Here is a 24,276-nt window from a genome sequence, read left to right as displayed (position 1 = left end):
GAGCCGCAGGTTGCCTTGCCCTGAGCTGGAGGGAGAACGTAAGGAAAGAAGCTAGATGTATTAACCTCAAGGAATACTTTACCCACAAAACAACTGTTTCTATATCAATTAGTCACGCCGTGTTACCTTGAATTTGTCAAGAAAACGTTGTTTTTCTTGCATGCCTCTACAGAAAACAGCAAACATTTTGATTTATTGATTGCTTGGGAACCACGTTGAACAATGGCAAAACTATATCAAAACTTCTTTTTACAAACAATCACACAACTCGTGCAGTGGATGCAGAATGAGTTAGACTGAAATGTTTTTATCCAGTTGTATTACTAAATCCTTACTGTTAAAAACTGAACTGAAAGTGAAACTTATTTATGCTCTCTTCAAGACCAGACTCCAATAATAAGGTTTTTTTCTAACATTTTCAAGTTGTCTTAAAAACATTCAAGGTAACACGGCAAGACTTACTGATTTACAAAAGGTCATTTTGTGGGTAAAGTGTTCCTTTAAAACCAGTCAACAAAGAATAATGTCACTTTGCACAGTAATTACTATTCATGTGATTTAGTGTCAAGTATAATTTTGTTTTTAATTTCCATTTCTAATTAAATCTAACATCTGCATTATATATAAATAAATGGTGTCATCACCTTCGTCATATTGCGTGTCGTTTGTATGAAGAGAAGCTTCCAGTCAGTGAGCAGGAATGTGTTTGGCATCTTGCTTGGAGGACACCTCTGAAGGGGACATGTGGACACAAACCCACAGACAACTAAACATGGATTTCCAATATTTTTATTGTCATCTAGTTGACTCAGTTTAGTTTTTCTGTGCCGTCTAAGTTGGTGTTTTATATTAATGCTGAAGTGAATTGCAGAAGCAGTGAGAAGGTTTGCTGCACAGCAGTCTCTAACCTGAGTCATTTAGAGCCTATTACAAAACATCAATATATTGATTGAAACAAGTGTCTCAGTGTACTGCTCTGTAAACACACGGTTGGTTCAGTTGTGCATGTTTTATCAGCTTGGATCTTATCAGGATTTAAATCTTTTCATCTTCAATTCACTTTATCCTAACACTATTGGCTTTTGAGCCAAAGATGCAGCTTGCTCTGCCCTGATTTGTGCGGCTAATTCTTGACAACATGATGAAAAATAACAACATAAAGTACATAATGTTAATAATAGATTTTTTTATTTGACTTACATGCACCAAAGGTTCTGCGTGCAGAGGTTGGATATGTTTGATTTTCTGCTGGCTCCCAGCCATCCTACGAATGTAAATGCTCACGGTTCTGTGAGCCACTTTGAATGAGAAATTTCTACAAGTGGTGAAGCCTGTGGCCTGTGTGCCAGCTTCAAGAGCAAACTGAAGCCTGCCTCGTGTACCATAAAACAAGTCAGGCAGCAGGAGCAACATGTCAGAGAGAAATTTAATCAGAGGCGGACAGAGAGTAACTTCGGACTAGTTTTGACTCAATTCAGCCAGGTCCAATGCTGTATTAGAAATATTGAACTTTTATCCTCAATCCTGTGTCCAATTTTCTGTTTTACTGGAATTATCAAACTTGATGTCATAAGATGTTTGTGTTGAAGTGCACAGATTGAGTTAGAATGAAATGTGTTAAAATTAATCAGACATTATTTCAGCAGCTTCTTTTGTTTTGGAATTTCATGTTTTAGCTTAACTTTTTATTTCCTCATCATAATTGGCACATGACCTCCATGTTATACGTTGACTGTTAAAGGGATACTTTGCCGATTTTTAACTGGCTTTTTACCATAACGCAAGGCTCCAGACTAACTTTTTTTAGTAGGAGAACTGTAGCTCCTAACTGAAAACTTTAGGAGCACAAGCAAAACATTTAGGGGGCACACCTGAAATTGTCCTGCAACATTATTATTCACACTTTTGTAGCTTCCTGTCTGCGAAAGGCTGCTGGAAGTGGGGGTTCTGTTTCATTTGTAAACCCGTCTCACCAGGTTTTATGTTTTACGCTATTATTATGTTTCATTAGTGCATCATGTTTGAATTGTGCAGTACCGGTTGCTCCTGCGAGTGTTGTTTTTCTAGCATATTCGGGGCCATATCTAGTGCTGATCACACAGTTTATTGTATTATTTGTTTGGTTGTACCTGAGCCATGTAAATTTAACAAGCCATTCCTGTCTAAAGTGTAGATTTGGCTCCCTTTTGTATGGTTTCTTCCAAGTCTATATCCGAGTTTTCCTTAGCAACTTTTCTCTGTGCACGGCTCGGCTCTGACACAGAGGTGAGGAATGTGTATATAGTTAGTTTTGCCAACCTTTGAATATGACGTTGGACACAACCACAGCTAGAAACATTGATGAGTGTAGATGACGTGATCCTCACGTTGGCCTGCACTGACAGACTGCGCCCTTGTTTTTCAACATGGAAAAAAAACACCTGCGAATCTGAGGGTCGCACACGAGAGTAGTTGTAAAAAATACTTGCACTGACTCCAAAAATGGTTGCAAAATATGGATAGTGTGTGTAAATTAACTGTAATACACTTCCCTCCATCTTACTCGGAAATGCACTGGATGAAGTAAAATGCTTCATCAGCAGATTTTTGCTGGCTCTAGGACTGTTAATCAAGCTACAAATTGTACTTCCACATTTTCATATACCCGTTACCACCGACAGATTCTTCTACTGTGTTACCTATTTCTCACCTAAAATGTCTTCACAAACATTTTAGTACACTGTTTTGCTATAGTGCGAGAATTTGTGAACAGGAAGTGGGTGGCATACTGTTTCCTGTATTGTTAAAATGGAGGCTGAAAAAACTCTGATCAAACAGTGAAACTAAGCAGCGCTGATCAAATATAAACCAAGACTCTGTTACTGCGTTGCCTATTTCTCGCCTAAAATGTTTTCAAAAATATATTTTAGTTTACCATTTAACTGTAATTCGAGATGAGTTTGTTACCAGCTGGCGACCATATTTCTCCTCTTTCAAAACGGACAAGCTATTGTTGCATCACCCGTCAGATGCAGCACAGTGCATGCGGGTAGTCGGCACACTTGCAGCCCGTGTTGATGTTGATGTTTTTGCATCTTCATACTTAAGAGACAGCCCAGTTTTATAAAAAGAACATCTTTCCAGCAGTGAAATACTTTCAATGAGGATATTTTGTAAAAAGAGACAAACCCTTGTTTCAAAATTCATTGCACAATAGAAACCATTGTAAACACTGTGTATGGTTTGATACCATCTACACAAATACTGAGCAAGGAACTGGTCAATACCAAATTTGTAACATAATTTAAAAACATTTCAATTCTAGAAATACATTTTATCACAGTATATCTAACCAGGTGATCATATAGATCACCCATGCAGACATTGCTACACATGTAGATATTTGTATTACTAAGGAGAGAGCAATCTAGTCAGTGTTTATCTGTTGATATTTACGACATCCAGCAGCACCAGACTGTAAGGTGAGCATCATGATTTGAATTTACGTTCCCATATGAGCGTCTCAACTGTGTGATTTCCAAGGTCATTTCGTCATCTCTGAAGGGGGACTGTTCCCCCATGCTTGTCTTCTGATTGAAGCCTCGCTACAGCGTTTATACACCACTCAGAGTCACCCTCCAGCCATGCTCACAAATTGAATTAGTTTCAGTCTGAATTTGTGTTTCAAAACTAGTAATTATTTTTTAACCCCAGAGGAAGCCAAGAGAAATGAGTCAGATCTTCACAAGTCATGAAATTTGACGATATATGATTTTACACCAACCAAAGGGACACAAGCCTGAAGCACAGCAATTTACCAAGCATTCATCTGTTAGCAAATTAAATCACACCACATTTGACATCTTTTAGAAAGTTAGATAAATCTGATGAAAAAGTTTCTCTCTCAATTACCATCTGAAATTAATCTCCTTAATCCCAATTTGATCTCTTTCATGCATATAAGGGGTATCTTTCATCTGCCCATCTATGTGCTTTAAATCTCCACCACAGAGTTAAGATGGAACGTGACTGTCAAACTTAGTCCTACGTGAAACTCCGACACCCATGCAGCTCCATGAGATGGGGGAGCTGATTAGGGGAGATGAGGACAAAGGGGCGTAACTGACAGCCGCCCATTATCTCTCTCTGTAGCTGGTGGAAGACTGTAAGCAGTCTCCAGGAATGTGTGATGGAGCTAAAGAGCGCTATCCAGAGGCAGGTGTGGTTCAGCTGCAGCGGTGCAAAGCGGAGCTGGAGTCAAAGAGCCAAAAATACAGCTTATTTCCACTCCATTTCTTTATTGAAATGACTTTTATTTTTCCTTTTCTTTCTTGTTTTATATCAAATGATACAATCTGAAAAGGACAATCACACTACCTGCTTACCACTCTCCTGTAAGAATGCCCATGGTGATGTGCAAGTAGACATTTGTGCTCTGTGCATGTTTAACATACATTGGCTACTGCTACTGTTAGATGAATCTGAAAGAAGTTTGAGCTTCCTTATGTAGCAGTTGTCTTCAGGGGCTTCTGGTGGGTGACAAATTAAAGGAAAACCTGGATAACTTAGTGGAGGGTGCACCATTAAAAGCACCTTAAAGGGATAGTGCACCCAAAACTGAAAATTTAGCCATTATCTACTCACCCATATGACGACGGAGGCCCTGGTGAAGTTTTAGAGTCCTCACATCCCTTGCGGAGATCGGCGGGGGGAGCGGCTAGCACACTTAATGGCAGACGGTGCCCCAGACTAACATCCAAGAACACAAAATTGAATCCACAAAGTATCTCCATACTGCTTATCCGTAGTGATCCAAGTGTGCTGCAGCCGCGACATAAAAAGTTGTTTCAAAAAACGTCATGTGAACTCTGTTTTTAGCCTCACTGTAGCCTGTAGCTCTGACTGCTTCTCTGTGCTCCGCGCTCACGTGTGCGTGCTCAGGGTGATCGGTGATCTCTGAAGAGCAGCAGTCTGATGTCCAGATTCTCAAGTGCAGGCATCGCCAATTCCCAGTCTGAGCAGCAAAGACTTTCCTCATCTGTTGGCATTGCTTTGCACTTGAAACAACTACACCACCAGGTTTCCAGTGCTCGACTCCGCTATTCTGTGGCTGGCTGAGAGTTAGGCTCATGAGCTGCGGCGGCTGCTTCGTCCAGTAGCCTGAGTTCCGTCCGTATACTCGGGCTCAAACAAATACGGCTCAACAAAGAAATGCTGTTCCTCCTCAATTTCAAAGTCTTCAGATGTGTTTGGCTGTCCTTTGCTAAAAGACCGTAGTGCAAATTATCTTTTAGCTACTGTGGTTACTGCTGTCTCCCTGTGCGGTGCACGTGTCATGTGATGTAAACACGGGTGAGCAAAGCTCATGCTTTCGCTGGTCGCGCGCACACGTGAGCGCGGAGCACAGAGAAGCAGTCAGAGCTACAGGCTACAGTGAGGCTAAAAACAGAGTTCATATGACCTTTTTCGAAACAACTTTTTATGTCGGGGCTTCAGGACACTTGGATCACTACAGATGAGCAGTATGGAGATACTTTGTGGATTCAATTTTGTGTTCTTGGATGTTAGTCTGGGGCGGCAGCAGAGAATTTCCACAACAGGCGCCGTCTACCATTAGGTGTGCTAGCCACTGCCCCCGCCGATCTCCGCAAGGGATGTGAGGACTCTAAAACTTCACCAGGGCCTCAATCGACAATCGGTGAGTAGATAATGGCTGAATTTTCATTTTTGGGTGCACTATCCCTTTAAAAAGAGTCACAAACACAAGATGAGGGAAAATTTTTTGTTAAAAATGTATTCTAAAAACGTGTATTATGTTGTTCTTTTCTTTAATTTGTCACTTATCTGTATCAGGGACGTGGTTATCGGCCTTACTCCATGTAGCATGAACAAAAAAATGTGCACTAGACAGCAGAGGTGGGACCAAGGTATTGATTTGCAAGTCACAAGTAAGCCTTGAGTCTTTACACTCAAGTCCCAAGTCAAGACCAAGGTCAAGACAGGCAAGTCGTGAGTCAAGTCCTAGGTCAGATTGACTCAGATTCAGGTTTCTTTATTGTCAATGTACAAACATACAACAAAATTCAGGTGCACTCAAGGACCGGTCTCATATATAAAACTAAGTAATAAATAGTAAAAGAATGAATAAATAAATGCCTCCATTCCACTCACATTCTACACATTTGTACTTGCCCTTCATACGCAAGAGTTCAGTATAGTGATGGCTTTGGGGTTGAGACTGATCTTGTGATGCATGTTTTGATGGACCTGTAGTGTTTTTGGTAGGGCAACAGTTCAAATGATTGATGAGCAGGATGGAATGAGTCTTCTAGGATGTTATGTGTTTTCTGCAGGCACTAGGAGGTGAGGATGTCATCCAGGGCAGGTAGCTGTTAGTGTATGATGTTCTGTGCAGAGTCTGAAGTCAAGTCCCAAGTCCACTTAAGGTTTTGAGGCCTAAGCCTGTAGAGTGGCAAGTCTTCTCTATGTTACGTATGTACTGAAGCCCTGAGAGGCAAATGTGAAAAAAAATTCTTGTGATCCCCTTTGTAACGCTGATCTTAACTGTTTTCTCGCATGTGTCTATGACTAAAAGGGATACTTTGACAATTTTTAACCAGCTGTGGGTCGTAACAGTGTGGGTAGTGTGTGTCAGTAAACTGTGGTAAACTTCCCTCCATCTTACCAACACCCAGATCGCCCTGCTCATCTCTCAGCTCAATTTTCACCGACTTTAGGGCTGTTGCTTAAACTACAGATTGTATTTCCACATTTTTGTATGCGCGGCGCCACGGACAAAAAGAGTATTAAAGCGTATGTGGAGAGAGACTCGTCCCCCTTTATTACTCTCTCTTTTCCTCTCTACAGCACACTATATGTAACTGTGTGTAACTGTATGTAATAATGTAATTGTAATACAACATTGTTTGTAATTAGCTGGCCGCCATATTGTTTCTGTTGTCAAAATGAACCATCTCCCATTCTTCACCCACCAGTGGGAGTGTTAACTAGTCAGGTGCGCCACATGCAGTGCATTCTGGTAGTTGTAGGTTTTCTATCTTCTGACCCAAAGCAAACACCACAGTCCTTCTTCTGTTTTCTCTGGTCATATAGCACCAATTCCAAAAGTAGTGGCATCTTCCTACTGCAGAGACGGCAAAGTTTTATGAAAAGACCATCTTTTCAGCAGTGAAATACTTCTTTAAGAACAGGGGGAAAAAAGAGGTTTTGCCAAAATAATCAGTCTTAGTTCCTTCATTTTTTTCAGGATTATTTTTCCAAGTTACTTTCTTTTCATTTGTGAAAACAGGCGAAGAAAACTTTGGAAAGAGGATTTCTTTTAGTCATATTTAGAACATGGGGTAGTAGGGCACTTCAGCATGTTGTGGCTGAATGTGAATTACAGCAAACACTCAGAAAATTATCCTGACACAAAAAATATTCACCTGGCAACCTTTTTATTTTTTCACCTATTTTCACACATGGAAAAATGATAACTTAGAAAAATGTTCCTGGCCATACTTTTTTTCCCTCCAGCTGGCAAAACTTTTGTCCACCTGTTTCACAGTTTGAGAAAAACTATTTTTCACCTGTTCCTGAATCATAAACACAGGAGAAAAAATAATTTAGCTCATACTTAGAAAAAGGATCACCATTTTTCTTTCCCTCACATGTGTCTCAGGGCTTCCTCAGTCATGTCCCATCTGCAGCAGAGCAGCTTCCCGCTGACAGACAGAAGGCCAACAGGAGAAGACTAAGCACCAAAACAAAGCGATGATCAGACTAAAGGCCACTCGCAGACACTCACATGGTGAGCTGCAGATTCGTAATACGCACTTTTTGTTGCTCAACACTGCTCCCAGCATCTGAGCAGCCAGGACCACAGTTGATACTGATCAGGCCTAGTTACACACCAGCTTTCCCCTCTTTAAGCAGCACTTTAACCAGCCAATGCCCTACAAGCCCCAAGCACCACTATGATGTGAGTGCTCTATAATAGGAAGGAAAAGGCGTCTCATCTCCTTTCTCAACAGTGGGTATTAGTTTAAGATAGCCATAACGAAGAAGGGGCACAATGTTGGCTCCTTCACAGACCATTCTGATCATTAGCGTGGACCACACAGCCTTTTTCTGTCGTAACCTCCAGAGGTCACACTGCTCACTAATTGTACTCTACAGGCAAGATCAGATCCTGTTGTCAAGAAAAGGGGAGACTCGTAGCTTTGCCCTCTCTCTGTATTCCTAAAGCTGATTAGATAATGAGGTCTTTTTCCGGACTCAAGGCCTGGATGTTCACTTGTATTTAATGCTTTCTGATATAACCAGCTGGATAGATTTTTTACATTTTATTTTAGCCACTCACTCAATACTGCAAGCTCATGTGTTAGTATTTTATTCTGCGTATATTTGTTTTGGTGTGAAGTTTCAGGTGCCCACATTGTTTCTTGCTGCTCTTCTGTGCTATTCCTTTTATTGATGTATTGGACTGTTGATGCATGATGGCATACATGTGTCTTTCTCTGTATATGTGTGTGTGTGTGTGCTGACTCCTGAGCCAAGAGCACATCTCTGGCTCATCTCTAAGGCCTGGCGTCAGCCTCCTTAAGTGCTGTCAATGTCACATGGTAACAGCAGCACTGCAGCCTCTTAATTGGTTTAGGAAAAGCATCCTTGTCATTTTGCGGTCAGTAAACTCCGCTAGAGAAAATGAAGTCCAAGCTGCTGCCACCTCCTCAACCCCCACACAGCCAGCCTAACAAAAAAATAATGATTATGTGCCGTGTATATTTGTGCGTTCGCCGTCTGTTTTCACTTTTTGCTTTTAGAAATAATTGCTGTTGGTTGTGTGGCTGCATCAGAGGAAGGGCATTAATGATTCTCACTGGCCACGAGGAAACACTGTGCTGCAGAGGGCGGGAGGAGTGCAACTCATTTTCTAGAACTAAACATATGTGTGCATTTGCGCCTGTGTTTGTGTTTGGTAATTTATTTTTAGTAGTTTCCTCATTTTGTCGTGCAGCACATATTGTATGCAGCCTATAATAATTACCCCGGCAGTGAGTGTGGAAATGTGTGCATCTCTGAATGACTTTAATACGTGTGCGTGTGTGCGAGCAGTGTATGTGCATGGCTGTCCTTTTGCACGGATTAGCTGGTGAATGCTGCGAGAGGATGATCAGACTGGGAGCACACCAGGGTTGCTCAGTGATCACACAGGGATTATGGGGGATGTGGAGCTGTAGTGCATTCCAGGGCCGCCTCCAGTTAGGCTCATCTCCGCCACGCTCCCCTCACACACACCACTTTAATTGCCTTTGCTTCTTTCATTACTTTTATTGCCTCTCCTCTGCATTGCGTGCTCCCTGGGCTTGTGGAAAGGTCATTGTGATGGCGGTGGTGTGCTCACAGCCTCCGTCTCCCTGACTAGCAGGAAATGGCTGTGGGGCTGAAGCTGGGGGAGACAAGTGACACAACAAGGTAGCCACTGACAGGCTGTGCACAGATTTTTATCACAAATTCTATAATTCATTTCTCCACAACAAGTCGCTGAAGTAATGCTACACCAGAATTCTAGTTTTGAACACCACCCAATGTTTCACAAATATAAAGTGGCAGCATCAGTGGCAGAGACATAGATCCTTAGTCTGACTGGCTATATGCAAACTATGATATTGAGCGGAATGCTAAGTAAATGCATAAACATTATTAAAAATGACTTCATCGCCTGACAAAGGGAGGAGCCGGGCAGGCAGTGTTAATGGCATTGGCAATAACTTGGCTTCGGAAGCAGTGGAGAGGTGACGGCCCTTGGATGAGGGACATGTTTCTAACTTATTGCATCCCCTGTGCACAATACTGAGGAAAATAGAGGTCTTAGTGGTGAAGGATCATCAAATGACCTGTGGTTTGAATTGCGGTACAATAAAGTTTGTCGTCCCCTCGTCACTTTAAATTACTTCTCCTAAAATATCCTCAAGATCTGCACTTTCCTAATGAATACATAAAGATACTCCAGCATGTTTTTAGTATATGTACGGTAAACGTAGGTGTAGATTTCAGGAGGTATGCAGGAAACATGCCCCCCTAGGTATGTAGAAAATGTGCATATGTCCCCCCATAAAACATGAAAGTAGCAGAAGACTTTTATTTTGACATTTACGCTATAAATGGTGCATGAAAATTCACCAGAGTGCAGGGAATTAAGGGTTTGATGCTCAACATTGTCCGGTAGAGCAATCCCAAACTCCCCGTTTCATGTGTCCGTCCCCCCCAGTGGTGAAACAAAATGTACACCTTTGACTGTATATGTTCTTTTTTTAAATAATATTTCTGGTATTTAATCATATTCCAAAAACATGACAATTACGCTCATTTATTATTGGTATTATTCTTTTGCGAGTAACCATTGCTCACACCATCTTTCATCATGTTCCCTTTTCCTTCAGGCTTTCACCAGAGCCGAGTGTCCAACTTGCAGTGGCACAAATTGTAGCAGGCATTGCTGGCAGTGTGGGAGGAGGGTGTCATTTTAATAAAGGTAGTGATAGTATCTCTCAGGGATAGCTGTGAGTTTAAGGTAGTCCAGGTCAAACAAAAAAAAAACATACACGGGCTCCATCAGTCTAACACCATAAATGTCCTCTTGCTTCTTAGTGCCCCTTTCTCTGCTGTAAACTCCAAGCTCGAGTCTGTAAAAACAGAAGTACATTAGAGCAGCAGCTGTATGTTGTAGATATGGGATTTTTTTATATATATTTTACTTGCCTCCCACAGCTTCTGTCCTTTACTCCCTGTTTCTCTCTCCCTCCCTCTCCGTCTCAGTCCAAAGTGGAGGTTTTGTGTTCAGACAGTCGGCTCTCGTGTCCACAAGATGCTCTCCACTGTCAACCAGTTGGTCCTGGAACGTAAGTAAGGCCTTAATACACACCACATTACTGCTGAGGTCTCTCTGCACTTGCACAATAATTGGTTTCTATCCCAACAATAGCTAATGCACATTTTATCATATCCCTATATTGCTGCAGGCAAGCAAATGAAAAACTGGCACTGAAAATAAAAGAGCAAAAGCACGAGGATCATCCATCTCTGCCAAGAAAGAGAAAGTGGACAGAGGAGAGTTATATTTATGTGCTTTGCTCTCAAATGCAACAGTGTGTGAAATACAGTGCACTTTTTTTTGTTCTTGTGTATGTGTGTTTACAAGTGGGCACACATGAATTCACCTGCAGGAGGGTGGGGAAGCTCGGCAAATTGAGGTCAGGAGACTTAGAGCTGAGCTTGACGAGAAAAGGATTGAAGAGGAGAAGATCCAGGTACGCACACACAGAGAATACAGTCACTGGGCAAACATCTACGAATATAGTTGTGAATGTCAACTTTTTACATTTGTTTTCATTTTATTTATGTAAGGCCATCACACAACAGAAGCCTTAATGAAGCCTTATGAGTTCTTCAGTATAATGTTAATATTGTGGCATGATTTTTTTATGTTTTAAGTTGAGTTTTCAATTATAAAAGATTTTACTTATAAATAAAACATTGGCTATTACACTTTACAATCTTAACCCAGTTGCACCGCCCCCACTTCAGTCTCTGGTTTTATTAAACATTATCAGCACTTTGTTTCCTGAAGTCATGAAGCTCCCCCAGATATTTCCAAAGACTGCCAGCTTTCCTTTAGTAATATGTGTCAGTTTTTCCATAGCAACACATGTTGATAAATCCTTAATATACTTATTCATAATTGGCATGATTAAAGAAATTTGCAGTTGCTAAACGACATCGATGGTCAGATATTTCCTTAAAAGGCCTATTTCGACTTAAGTGGCTGTATGATGATGGTTTTTTTAATGTGTTTAAAAATAGCCTTTTTTTCTGTACTGAAAGGTAATAACCCTGTATTTTTGTTTGGATATGCTTCATGTGAAATTTCCATAAACCAGCTACCTAGATCAGTGGTTCCCAACTGGTGGGTTGTGGTCCAAAAGTGGGTCATGGGTCCATTCTGAATTGGCCGCAAGTTTGTAAAAAACACACTTTATATTGAAGTACAGTGAATTGTGGCAATGTGCTTTTATTTTGAAGTGCCATTTCCTGCTGTAAATTGAGTGACTTATGGACAGCTACTTACCGGAGACACCAAACTAGCTCAACAATATGGCCAAACACAATCATGCTTGATGTATTACACTGTGTGGACTTTGAACGGATGACTGAGTAGAAATCTGGACCCTGGGGCTGGACCAGTTGGGAACCACTGACCTAGAATATAGCTTCCTCCTTCCACCACTATTAATATAACTGACATTAATTGTTATGGGTCTCTTACATGTGTCCACACAAAATATTTCAGCTAACCCATATGAAACAGATTTATTATTGTAATGAAGAGTATGATAAGTTTATATTCAGCATCTAGGTGTTGACCCAGGTACTCCCCACAAGTGTATAGTCAACTTAACTTGCATTTATAGGTTGAATAGAGGCCATTAAAGGTCCAGTGTGGAGGATTTATGGGGATATATTGGCAGAAATGTAATATAATATTCAGAACTAAGTTTTTATTTGTGTATAATCACCTGAAATTAAAGGCTCTCTATGTCTTCCTAAGCTTGAAAAGTTTTTGTCACATAGAGCAAACATCTCCTCACGATCCGCTAGTTACATGACCTCTGAATATGCTGTGAAAAAGTCTGGTCTCTGTAGGCAGCCCAGGCTCCGCAAATGGCAACAAAAACATTTGGGTCCAGGCTGCACCAACCAGCCAGCGCAAGACCAGTGAAAGCAAGCACACACACATGAACGTGGTGCCCATGTCTCACAGTTTTGGGCAAGCGAGCACACATAAGCGCGGTGCCCAGAGAGCCAGTTAGAGCTACAGGCTACAATGAGGCTAAAAGGCGAACTAGCTCCATTGTGTTTGATAACATTGTTGAACGTAAACTAGTCTCGCTCACCAGACCTTTCTCAAGAAAAGAAAGGTCTGGCTGGGCCGACTCTCACTTTAAGATTGGAGAAAAAAACGTTCAGGCTGCTTGTATTTCTTTCAACCAATCACAGTCGTTCTGGGTGGTGCCACAGCGGGAACTGACCATTGGTCCGACAGCCCATTGGTCCGACATCCCGTTGTTCCGACCATATTCAACCCATTGTTCCGAAGTCCGTTTCGAAATCATCATGATGCCCTGTGGTTAAGGTCTGGTTAGGTTTAGGCACAAAAACCACTTGGTTAGGGTCAGGAAAAGATCATGGTGTGGGTTAAAATGAAAAAGAAAGTGACAAACACATAAGCTGTGAGCCTGCTCCGCCTCAAGCCTTTCCCAGCTGACCCAGAGCCAGTCGCGGTGCACCATCAAGGTAGAAATACGCCCACCGGGAGCCGTTCTTGCAAAAATATTGCCGGGGGGAAACAGGTTTTGGTGTAACACGCCCACAAAAATATCACCTACAGGACGCGAACCACGGCAGAAAAATGGCTACATCCCCACAAGGTCAAACACCGCAAAAGTTAGTAAAGGACGTGTTGAAAACTGCTACACAACCGGAGGTGGTAGGGCGGGACTTCAGTGGGTGGATCGTTCCGCCCAATGAGAGGCTGATCTATGCAGCGAACTTCCGCCCACTCAGACTAAACGTAAACAGAAGTGAAGTGTTTTTGTTGCCATTTGCGGAGCCTGGGCTGCTTACAGAGACCGGACTTTTTCACAGCATATTCAGAGAACATGTAGCTAGCGGATCGTGAGGAGATGTTTGCTGTATGTGACAAAAACTTTTCAAGCATAGGAAGACTTAGAGAGCCTTTAAGAATCGTTGTGTTTTCATTAACCTTAGATGGAGATGTTTATATCTACATACGGAGCTGGTCTTCTTCCACAGAGTCTGCCCTGTTGTTTCTACAGTAGCCCAGAATGGACAAACCAAACACTGGCTCTAGATAGGGCTATTTGCGTTTTCAAGCTAGCCACCGTAGTTCTCCGACACGATTGTCACAAAGAAGTTTTAGTTGGTTGCAGTCTGCAGCCTCAACGCTAGATGCCACTAAATTCTACACACTAGACCTTTAAGAGTAACTGAACACCAGCAGAAGATTTTTATGGTGACATACTTATGCTTGGAGTTATCAACATTCTGCAGTGATGTCAAGGTGGATATTACTCTTGACCACAGCTATCAGTGATGGTGGATGTGGTCAGTGGTGCAACAGACAGACCATAAGAGGTCATTGAAGACGACACCTTCCAGCTTGATGTTAGGTCACCCTTTAATGCAAATGGGGCAGTAGAAACAGAACATTCTGCAGTGAGTTGAGTTTGCGATGTGTTTGTGTTGCAGCACACGGCAGACGTATGAATCAAGGCCCAATTTTTTTTTACTATTATTCACCTTTTTTATTTATTTTTTTTTTTTACTTTTTAAGACAAACGTTGCTTCTTCTAAACACAATAATGTCACATGTTCCTTGTTAGGCCTCTGAGGCCAGTTTAAAATCCCTGTGCAGAATTCTTGCAAGAATTCTTACTATAGAAACAGTAAAGTCTTCCTTATTGTTGGTGTGGTTTACTTCCTCTGTATTCTTTGACCAAGTTTAACAGTGCAACATGGCAGACTCTGACCTGAAACAGTACATGATTTGATGACTTTGGCTCTGACAGCTCTACTCTGTCAAACTATCATAGTTCTGGCAAAGACTCCATTTCTCCTCCAAAGGAGGCTGCAAATCTATACAACCCCCTGTCTGTGACTACATGGTCTGTGCTTCTGCTCAGGCCGACTCCAGAGACAGTGTCAGTGACAAAGCAGTGAGCTTTCAGACAGAGCGTGAGTGTTTCTGGAGTGGCTCATCTGAAACATGGGTCAATACAAACACTCACCAGCACATCACAGACAGTATCACTGAAAAGCAAAGCTGCTGCATAACTCCCAGGATTTTATCGGCTGTCATGTTGATTTTGCTTGTTCTGGGATTAGCATAGGCCTCAGTGTGTTTGTGTGACTAATGGTCTGTGTTTTCCGGCTGTGAAATCAGCAGCCTGAGAGCCCCGAACAGCCTGCACATCAGTGTTTGAAGTCCGCCGCCCCCCCTGGGTTGTGCCTCTGGGTCCTGCTGCTGATGCAGCCCCAGCACATTTTGTCTCTCTATCTCACAGAGCAGAAGCTCTCCTTTACATACAACCATGTTTAGCACTTCTCTCCTCCTGCACCCAGGATGACCCCCACTGTAATCTGCTCAACTCTGGCCGGCCTGTGTCATCCCCACCTGTGTGGCCGCGCTTCAACTGATGGCTAAAGCTTGTTAACACATTTGTGCATTTAGCTGGGAAATGTTGAGGGTGGCAGGAGGAGTGGGTGATCAAAGGACATGGTGCAGCAGAGGAAGAGGTCTCACCTCCCTGGCACAGTTTGAGCATCTAGACTTCGCAAACTTTTCACCCAGCTGACCAAAGGACGCCCTCTCCTCTGGCCAGACAGACAGATAAGTGTCAGTCGCTGTTAGTGCTGCACAAAGAACACTTTTAAGTAAACACGTCAGTCAAGCATCACCATGGAAACTTCTACAGCTTTCTAAATAAAATATGAATTTCATGTGTTGCTTGAGAAAGGGTTATTTGTTGGTGGAGTGGTGTCCCACAGTGTTAGCCATCTAATTTTTCTCAGCCAATATCACCTTGCCTCAAAGTAAGCCAGATTTGTGTTACCTGGCATTTGCCTGCAACACATTCCTATCTGATATCCTCTCAGATTGAAAGCAGGGAAATTGGGGCTGATTGAAGGGATAAGTTTTGGCGGTAGAAGGACAGAGGCAGAGCGGGAGCGAGGGAGGAAAAGATGTGAACCCAATCTGCCATGTGTTGACTGTACTGATTAGGGGCTTGTGCTAAGAAGAGCCTCTCTATCCCCTCATTCCTTCTGTTTACTTTGAGCCTCACCACCTTTCTCAATACAGGCATCACTGCACCTAGAGTGCCCTCCTCACCCTTCTTTTCTCAGCTTCAGCCGTATCACCTGCATCACTGGAGGCACAGGAGCTCCTTTGTATGCCAAATGAGTCCGATTTAAAAGATGACGTCCTAACTAGGGCTAGAAGGGGTTTGGTTGAGCTTGTTAATCCATTAGAGAAAGTGGAGTGAGTAGTGTGATTGCTAACAAGAAGAGATCTGTGACATGTCTGCATATTTGCTGGATTCACCGTGGTCTTACAGCTCTTTGTATGTGTATATTTTTGGAAACCAGCGGAGAGCTGATGCAAACTCAGCCATTAAGGGCTGCATGGTGACTCGAGCAAAGTCCAGCTAATGTTTTGGGACACCGAAAAAGCCTGCAGGCAGCCAGGAGTACAGAGGTGGGCTGAAAGCAAACTAGAGATCTGGGGAATAATAATAAATAGATAAATAAGTGGATGGAATGGCATGAGAGAAGCTAGGGAAATGGCACATCTATTCACATGCAGCACGTTTGTTTATTTATGGCGTCTGAAGGCCCAGTCTGGATGCTGTGTGGGGGCTGGGGGAGCACAAATACAGGCTTTCCCCCTCAGAGCTCGGCTCCCTAGCTTTCATTAAGTGTCATTACCAGTACTTTCGGAAAGCTGGCCGGGCTGAGACCTGACATCCCCTCTACAGATAGTTGGCCATGCATATGGATGGATTTCTGATCCCTCTTATCCACCACTGAGGAGGGGGAATTAGGCCAGCGAGAAGGAGAGCGGGGGGCTTAAAGGGTGTGTCCATATCTGACTTAAATGCCAAAGATGGAGCTATTACTTCAATTGAGGGACAGTCTACATGCTTGGGTTGTTGCTGTGTATATATGTCACTCAGGTCATCAACATTGTGAGTGTTTCACTTAAGATTCTCCTTTTTATGAACGGGTCATGTACACCCATGTCTATACGATCAAATACATTTTATGCTCTTGTGAAGAATTTTCTTTCCTTTTTTCTTTATTTCGGCCACTTTTACAACATCCGCACAATGCCATTTTAAAATGTTGATTTCTAGCAGCATGGTGTTCATTAGCAATTTGCTCTTCCAGTTCACTTACTTTAAAAACGTCCCCTGATTGACGGGGGGCTTGTTCTGTTTATTTGTATATCGGCGAATGAAATATTCATATTGTACGCTTTTCTGAGCAGAAGTTATCTAGATTCAGTGTAAATGGTACTTGGGATTAGATTTTCACAGCAGATTGCTGTTATTAAGGGGAAAAAGCCAACTCCTTTGAGCAGTCATCTTCCTGGGAGGCAATCTATTTCTCTTTCACGCAGCAAGAGTGCTGGACCAGGCTCTTAATGCACTGAAGCAAAAGTGCTTCGGTCCGCAACCTTTCACGCCTTCAGCTCTCCTTTATGTGATTGAATAGTTAATAACTATGAGTCGCCTCTGAAAGCTCTGTGCCATTGGTCCTTCTGAGGCACTTCTCTTCTTTTTGTCTGTTTGGCTGCTGTACCTGCCCATTGCTCTGTCTGCCTGCACGTCTACTTGCCCCAGATGCCAAGTCAACTGATAGCCCACCTCTTCTCCACCAGCCCCTCATACTTTTGTCTTTGTCTCTCGCCTGACTTGCCGCTTGTGTGTCTGGCTGTCTGGCTGTCTTAGTCTGTACATCAGAATTTTGAGGGCTTAGGGATCAGCTTTTTCATCTTTTACTTCCTCTTTCTCTTCCTATGCACATTCGCACAAACAGACACACACACACATACACACACATTCGCTCACACAGCTCATTAGCCCATCCCACGCTCACAGCTCTGGCAGAATGTGACCCTGCCTAATTGTGTACCATGCTCATTTGTTCTCCCTGCATGATGTGACGATTGCTTATTTATTCTCCTCAGGGCTCCCATCTCACATTAAAATGATTGACTCATTTCATTCACTGCACATTTTCAAGCTTTATTTGATAAGCTCATTTCCCTTGGCATTCAAATCCCTCCTTTTCCCATGCTTAAAAGTTATAATGTTACCGAGGCACATTATTATTCATACTCTGGATTGTTTCTTTGGCTAATTATCTGTGTTAGAAAATAATTTTGCACGTGTGATTCTGTTTATTCCGGTGGAATTGAGCAGCACAAAAGGGCAGACATTAACGATGCTGTTGGAATTGCTGAGGAGCCAATTGTGTACACAAAGCTGGCAGACGCGGTCAACAAGAAGCTTAAGAGGGATTGGGACACAGTGGAAGCTCGGCCAGAATAAGCAGAGCAAATTTGCATTCTGTTAGAATTTACATCTGGTTAGAGACCTGTTTTACAAATAAAAAAAAACCCATCAACCTTTTTGTCCAATCATGTAATAAGGGAGTGTTTTGACACAGAAAAGAGCATAACAAGCGATTGCTGATTGGGGATTTGGGCACCATTGTTACAGCAGGATTTTAGCCCTTGTGATTTTGCCAGCTGACAGTCGGTGTTTTCTCCCCCCAGCTACTGTATATCGACCAGGCCTCAGTGACACAGCAGCTGCTGGAAACCTGCTCAGTGCACTGGTAGGTCAGATCACACTGAGACTTGTGATAGTGACAGGCACAAAAATGTGTGATCTGTCTGTGATATTTTTTTAGCCAAAGTTCTTGTAGTGTTGGCTGTTAACAATATTTAATATTAAACTTTGGATTTTTTAATTTAAGGAATGCTTCACCCCTCAAATGACCATCTGTATAGCAGTCACTCACCCTGTGTAGGTTTAATTCATGAAGAAAATGCTGCTTTTCTCACATGATTCCACTGTGAACAAAAAATCCAAAGCGGAGGAAATTATTCATGAATTGAAGTCATAGGGGCACCATTTAATAACAGCAAAAGTATAAAAAAAAATCCTTTTACAAACTCGTTTATCCTGTTGGGGGTCGTGGGGTGCTGGAGCCTAACCCACTTGACATTGGGCGGGAGGCGGGGTACACCCTGGACAGGTCACCAGACTGTAGCAGGACACATAGAGACAGAAAACCATTCACACCTACGGCCAATTTAGAGTCACCAATTATCCTGCATGTCTTTGGACTGTGGGAGGAAGCCGGAGTACCTGGAGAAAACCCACGCTGACATGGGGAGAACATGTAAACTCCACAGGAACTCCCACCCTGAGGTTCGAACCATCCACCCTGGATTCAAACCAGGAAGACGACAATGCTAACCACTGTACCACCGTGCCCCCACAACTTGTGCAATATAACCCAAGTCTCATATCGTCGGTACTTTCAAAACATTTTTGTTTAAACATTAGTATTTGAAACACTTAATAAACATAAACAGTCTCAGATGAGAAGCGTGCCTGCGCTGTTTATGCAGAAGTGTTTTGAACACAGACCTTATATAAAGATGGACAATGTGTCTCTACTTACCCCAACTGTACAAAAATGAAGCTAAAATATCCTGAATACGGCAGCTGCCATTTTGCTCAGGTGAATTCATTTGGAGCCAGAGTCTACGCAGTAGCGATCTCTGCAGTATCAAGTTTCCCACCTATACACCCGTCCAAACAGTTGTGAGCAGCACCACTGAATGCGAGTCCACTGATTGGGTCACACAGTACAGGAGTTGTAAAATCCCTGTTTTATAGCATTAAATAACTAAAACTAAACTTAGCAGAAAAAAACAAAAACTTACATACAGCAGTGTGATAAAAACTACCTTCAAATACAGTAACCCTCTCCATGTCCCCTCCATGAACATGGAGAGGGTGGGCTTTATGACCGATACTGCTGGGTGACCAGGATGTTTCGGCAGTCATGCAAGAAATTTTCTTGAAGTTTTCTACCCAAATGTAACGCAACATGAGGTAAGGGGGTAAGTAAACAATATACAAATGGTCATTTGGTGGGGCGAAGTATTTCTTTAAGGGGAACTCTGGAAATTTACTGCTGCACTTCTATAAAGTTAGAAAACGCAAAAACAAAAGGTCAAAATTGAAGTAGCAGGGGTGTATTGCTCCAACAACACTGGATCCTGCTTTTCCCATTTTGCAACTCAGTCATAATCAGGGCTGTTTTGTCAAACTTTGGGAAGCTGCCTCCAGAGAATTCAAACAGAACCTAACCCTAGGCATCATCTTGTTTGCTTGATATCAAAAATAACGATTAAGTGCATTGTAACGTCCCTTGTTTTCAGCATTCTTAATGCTCTTTGATCAACAATTTATTGCATGTGTTGTCTGAATGAAGTCTCTTGTGCTTTACCTGTGCTCTGACTGCGAGAGGAGTTCTGATTATTAGTCGAGCAGAGAGCCAGCAGACGAGGAGACGAGTCTCTGGTGCCGACCTCCCCAAGCCTGTGTTCCCAGGATCCAGGTGTGCAGAGAAGCACACCTGGATCACAGAAGCAGAGACGCAATGAGAAGCACTTAATATAACCAAGTTTTCATAAATGATTTTACTGTACTATACACTCAAGAACCTGTATGTACTTGATTGTATAGTACAGTTTTTGTTATTTTGTGCCTTTGTTGAGTTTGGAGTCTAATTTGATGATTTAACAGATGTGTTTTTGTTCAAAGTGTTTAGATGGCAAGCTGTGACTCAACTAATTATACTTTCAGAGTGTGTACAGTATAGCTTAAAAAAACAAAAGTTGAATCAGTTGTGATTGAAAAGGCTTCTGCATCTCACATAATTAGAGACTTTATCTATGTAGGTGGAGACCGCTGTTGGAATAATTTATTTTTGTACCCTCATATTTATCTGTTCGAATGCCCTGAATCACATCAGTGTTTTGATTTCATTAGTTTTTAGCACATGCACGTTGAATACACAATGAGCTTAAGGGAATATTAATCTATTTTTTATGATTAAGTTTCTGTACATTGATTTCTACAAAAGAAAAGTGGAGCGCTTGATGTGTGTTGAGTCACATACAGTAACTACTCTTAGAGCCACAGACCCCACAAGCCAATGTAGCCAAAATCTTAATGAATATGGGCAGATAGACAAGAAATTGCAGCCAAATAAAAGAATAATAAAGGCATCTAAACCCTAACAAGTCTGCCTTTGTTCTTTCACTCCACCCACCACAAGTTGGCTGTGTGAAAGCAGGCATTGTTGCAGCTTTGAGGGCAGCTCTGAGAGTTCCATGCCCATCGGCCTTCAATCACATGGGATGTCTGAGTTTGACAGTATAAAGTCTTTCTTCTAGAACAAAATAAGACCCCTAAGCAATAGTGGATGAGCTGTTAGTAACCGTACAGTCCACAGGGAGGTAGACCAAGCATGGTAGTACAGTGTACACAAAGTGTTGGTTAGGGATAAGACAATGGACCAGTAAAAACATTACTGCATGCTGCAACACTCTTAAATTTCTTGCATTTACTGACTGAAGTAAACTGTGTCTGTTTTGTTTGGTAAAATTCCAATTTGACTTTTACAAGCTAGAAACAAAGTTCATGAAAAATGTCTAAAAAACATAATAATTAAGTGCTGATTTATACAAATAATATTGAAGTATTTTCTTGAAGGAGTTGTAGCACATTATGAATATTGGAGTAGCTAATGTCTCTCTTCTTCTTCTCACAGCATCCTGTCTTTCCAAGAGTTCAGTCATGCCCATCCCTTGTTTTGTTTGTCTTTTCAGAAGTGATCAGCGAGGATATACAGCGGTTGAGTCGGCTCTCCCGCCGCAGGGGTCACAGTAGGTAAGTTATTTACTCACTGGCAGCATGTAAGGATTAATTCCAGCCTTACAGGAAGAGGACACCATCGGTTTCTGCCTTGGCCAAATCAATAGGCAACATTCTTTCCAACATAGCAGTCAATACGCCACACTTAAGGTGTCTGAGGAAACTAAAGAACACCAATAATTGTTATTAATGCCTCGGATGTCCCCAAGCATTGCATTTAGAGGCAGTCCCCATCTAAGAGACATTCAGCCATCACATACTGTACATACCCCACAAAGGCCTCCCAGGCTCTAGTAAAGTGTCTGTGAATACTCTGTGAAAATGTTAAAGGTCCAGTGTGTAGGATTTAGGGGCATCTGTTCGCAGTAGTGGAGTATAATATTCATAACTGTGTTTTTATTAGTTTATATTCACATGAAAATAAGAATCATTGTGTTTTTGTTAGCTTAGAATGAGCTGTTTATATCATCATACGGACAGGACCTTGTCCATATTCACTGTTCACTGAGTCCAGTATGTTGTTCTCCAGTAATCCAGAACAGACAAATCAAACAGTGGCTCTAGATAGGGCCATTTGTGTTTTTGTGTCAGCAACCGTAGTTCTTTTACACGCTTGGCACATGGGAAAAGTTTAATCTCTGCAACCTCACCACTACCTGACACTAAATCCTACTAGATCCTACTAGACCTTTAACACAAAGAAGTGGTAATGAATATAATAAAATCAGTGTTGGCATTCGGGGGTTTTTTTTAGTCACACTGTGGTAGGACCAAAGAAAAATTTCATAAACGTATATCATGAAATTGAATATGAGATTCGTGGTGCCCAGAGGATGAGGCCGACTGACCTTGGCGATCCCCTGACTTTTGCTCTAGTGGCACCATGATGTTGGGTGTTACTGAAATGTTTCAACAGCTACTAAATAGATAACCGTGACATTTTGTACAGACGTTCAGAGGATGAATTGTAATAACTTTGGTGACTTAATTTATCCATCCCTTTGGTTTATGACCAAATACCTGCAAACCTAATGATGTTCCCATCAGCCTCAACTGTACTTTGTGTTTAGTGCTAACTTAAATGTTACTGTGCTAACATGCCAAGCTAAGATGATAAATACCTGCTAAATCAGCATGTTAGCATTGTCATTGTTAGCATGCTAATATTAGCCTTTATGTTAAAGCACCACTGTGCCAACCACCACCTTATTGAGTGACTAGCATGACTGTAGATTATTGATATTTAAAAAAGTGTTAATAAATGACAACTGGTATTTAGACTTTGGAGCAGGTTGTTTTGGTTGTGACATGTTATGGGCATTAAACTTGATTTAAAGTGGCGGCACGTGTCTTTGTGTCCTTGACCAACTGAATTTGTTACAGCAGAAAGAAATGTATAATTTTGCTTTGTTGCCTTTGATTTAAAAAAATAAAAATGTATTGTTCATTGACGCAACATAATCTACATCACTGACTTGAATGGATCCCATCAGTGATTATTCAGTTTGAAAAGACAACAACTACCTAATTCTGATCTTTTGTCACAAGTCCTCACAACAGTATTCATTATGTTGCAGAGAAAAAACACACAAACAGACTTCAGTGCACCAATTTGCGCCACCTATTGCACATTGTGGACAAAGCCACTCCATCAGTACAATTAGTTATCTAGTGAAGGACAGACAACAACAAGCACGCATTGCCTTCTGCTTCCATCATAAACCACATGTGGGTTCAGAGCTGGTGAAGGTAAGGGACTACAGAAGATGGTGTGTGTGTGTGTGTGTGTGTGTGTGTGTGTGTGTGTGTGAGAGAGAGGGGGTGGGGGGTGAGGGGGGTGTAACATTCAAAATTCAATCAAGTGAAGGCCATCTCCAGCAGGGTAACAGGGAGTGGAGGAGGGGGGGTATGAGGGAAAACTCAGCTGAAGTTTCCACTGGGCCTGCTGTGCTCCTAATGCAGCCTTGGATGTAATTGGGTCCCAGAAGGCTGTTCATTATCGGGGGTGAGCGAGGCAACAAAACAGAAAGGGGTGGAAAGAGAAAGAAAATGTCTCAGTCTTTGCTCAGCGCCTCCGTCCCGGCACCATTATGGGACAAGAGTTAATTAAAAGAGCAGTTGATGCCTCTGTTTTTCTCATCAATCTCACTTCTGCTCTTATTAAGTTTGTAATGACAGCAGAGCTTGTCCCTGTCTACCACCAGACACACAACAAGGGGGAAGAATGAGAGGAAGGCAAGGGCGGGGCACTTAATGTGAGGGACGGCTCATCTCAACAAATCTCACAGTGGTCAACAACGAACATTCACCTTAATCCCTCCATCAAATCTCAGGCTGGCAATACGCAGTCGGCAGAGGAGAGCTGTACTTTATTTGGGGTGTGGCAGGAGAGCCCATTTAAGAGGCGTGGCTTTGCACCCTAATCCTGTGGTTCCCATCTCCGGCGCCTTGGAGGCCATTTTAATTCCCTCCATCATTACAGGGACCATCCCTGGAAAGCTTTGGTAAAGGTGACTGCTGACACTGTCATTCACAAAGACTATTTCAAAATGTCAGCCCATAGCTGAGATTTGTCTCATTAAAGTTGGTGGAGTCCATTATATCCATCCCCTCCTCCGCCTGCCACACTCAATCAAGATGACTTGGAGAATTGAGGGGGTCGAGGGAATGCTCATAATCATGCTTATTT

At 42.2% G+C, this 24,276-nt stretch overlaps 1 long non-coding RNA gene across 1 annotated transcript in view; it reads left to right on the top strand.

Moving 5' to 3' along the window:
• Positions 1-22,958, top strand: part of LOC117259730 (uncharacterized) — a 74,675-nt gene extending 51,717 nt beyond the window's left edge. Inside the window, exons 7-9 of the long non-coding RNA XR_004501872.2 lie at positions 10,801-11,291; positions 18,404-18,465; positions 21,542-22,958. This is a non-coding gene — a long non-coding RNA (uncharacterized LOC117259730). The remainder of the gene's footprint in view (positions 1-10,800; positions 11,292-18,403; positions 18,466-21,541) is intronic.
• Positions 22,959-24,276: the final 1,318 nt, after the last annotated feature.

Source organism: Epinephelus lanceolatus, chromosome 2 (genome assembly GCF_041903045.1).
Source record: "Epinephelus lanceolatus isolate andai-2023 chromosome 2, ASM4190304v1, whole genome shotgun sequence".
Lineage (NCBI taxonomy): Eukaryota > Metazoa > Chordata > Actinopteri > Perciformes > Serranidae > Epinephelus > Epinephelus lanceolatus.
Note: the sequence above shows the minus strand (reverse complement) of the source record. Positions and strands in the feature narration are given on the sequence as shown.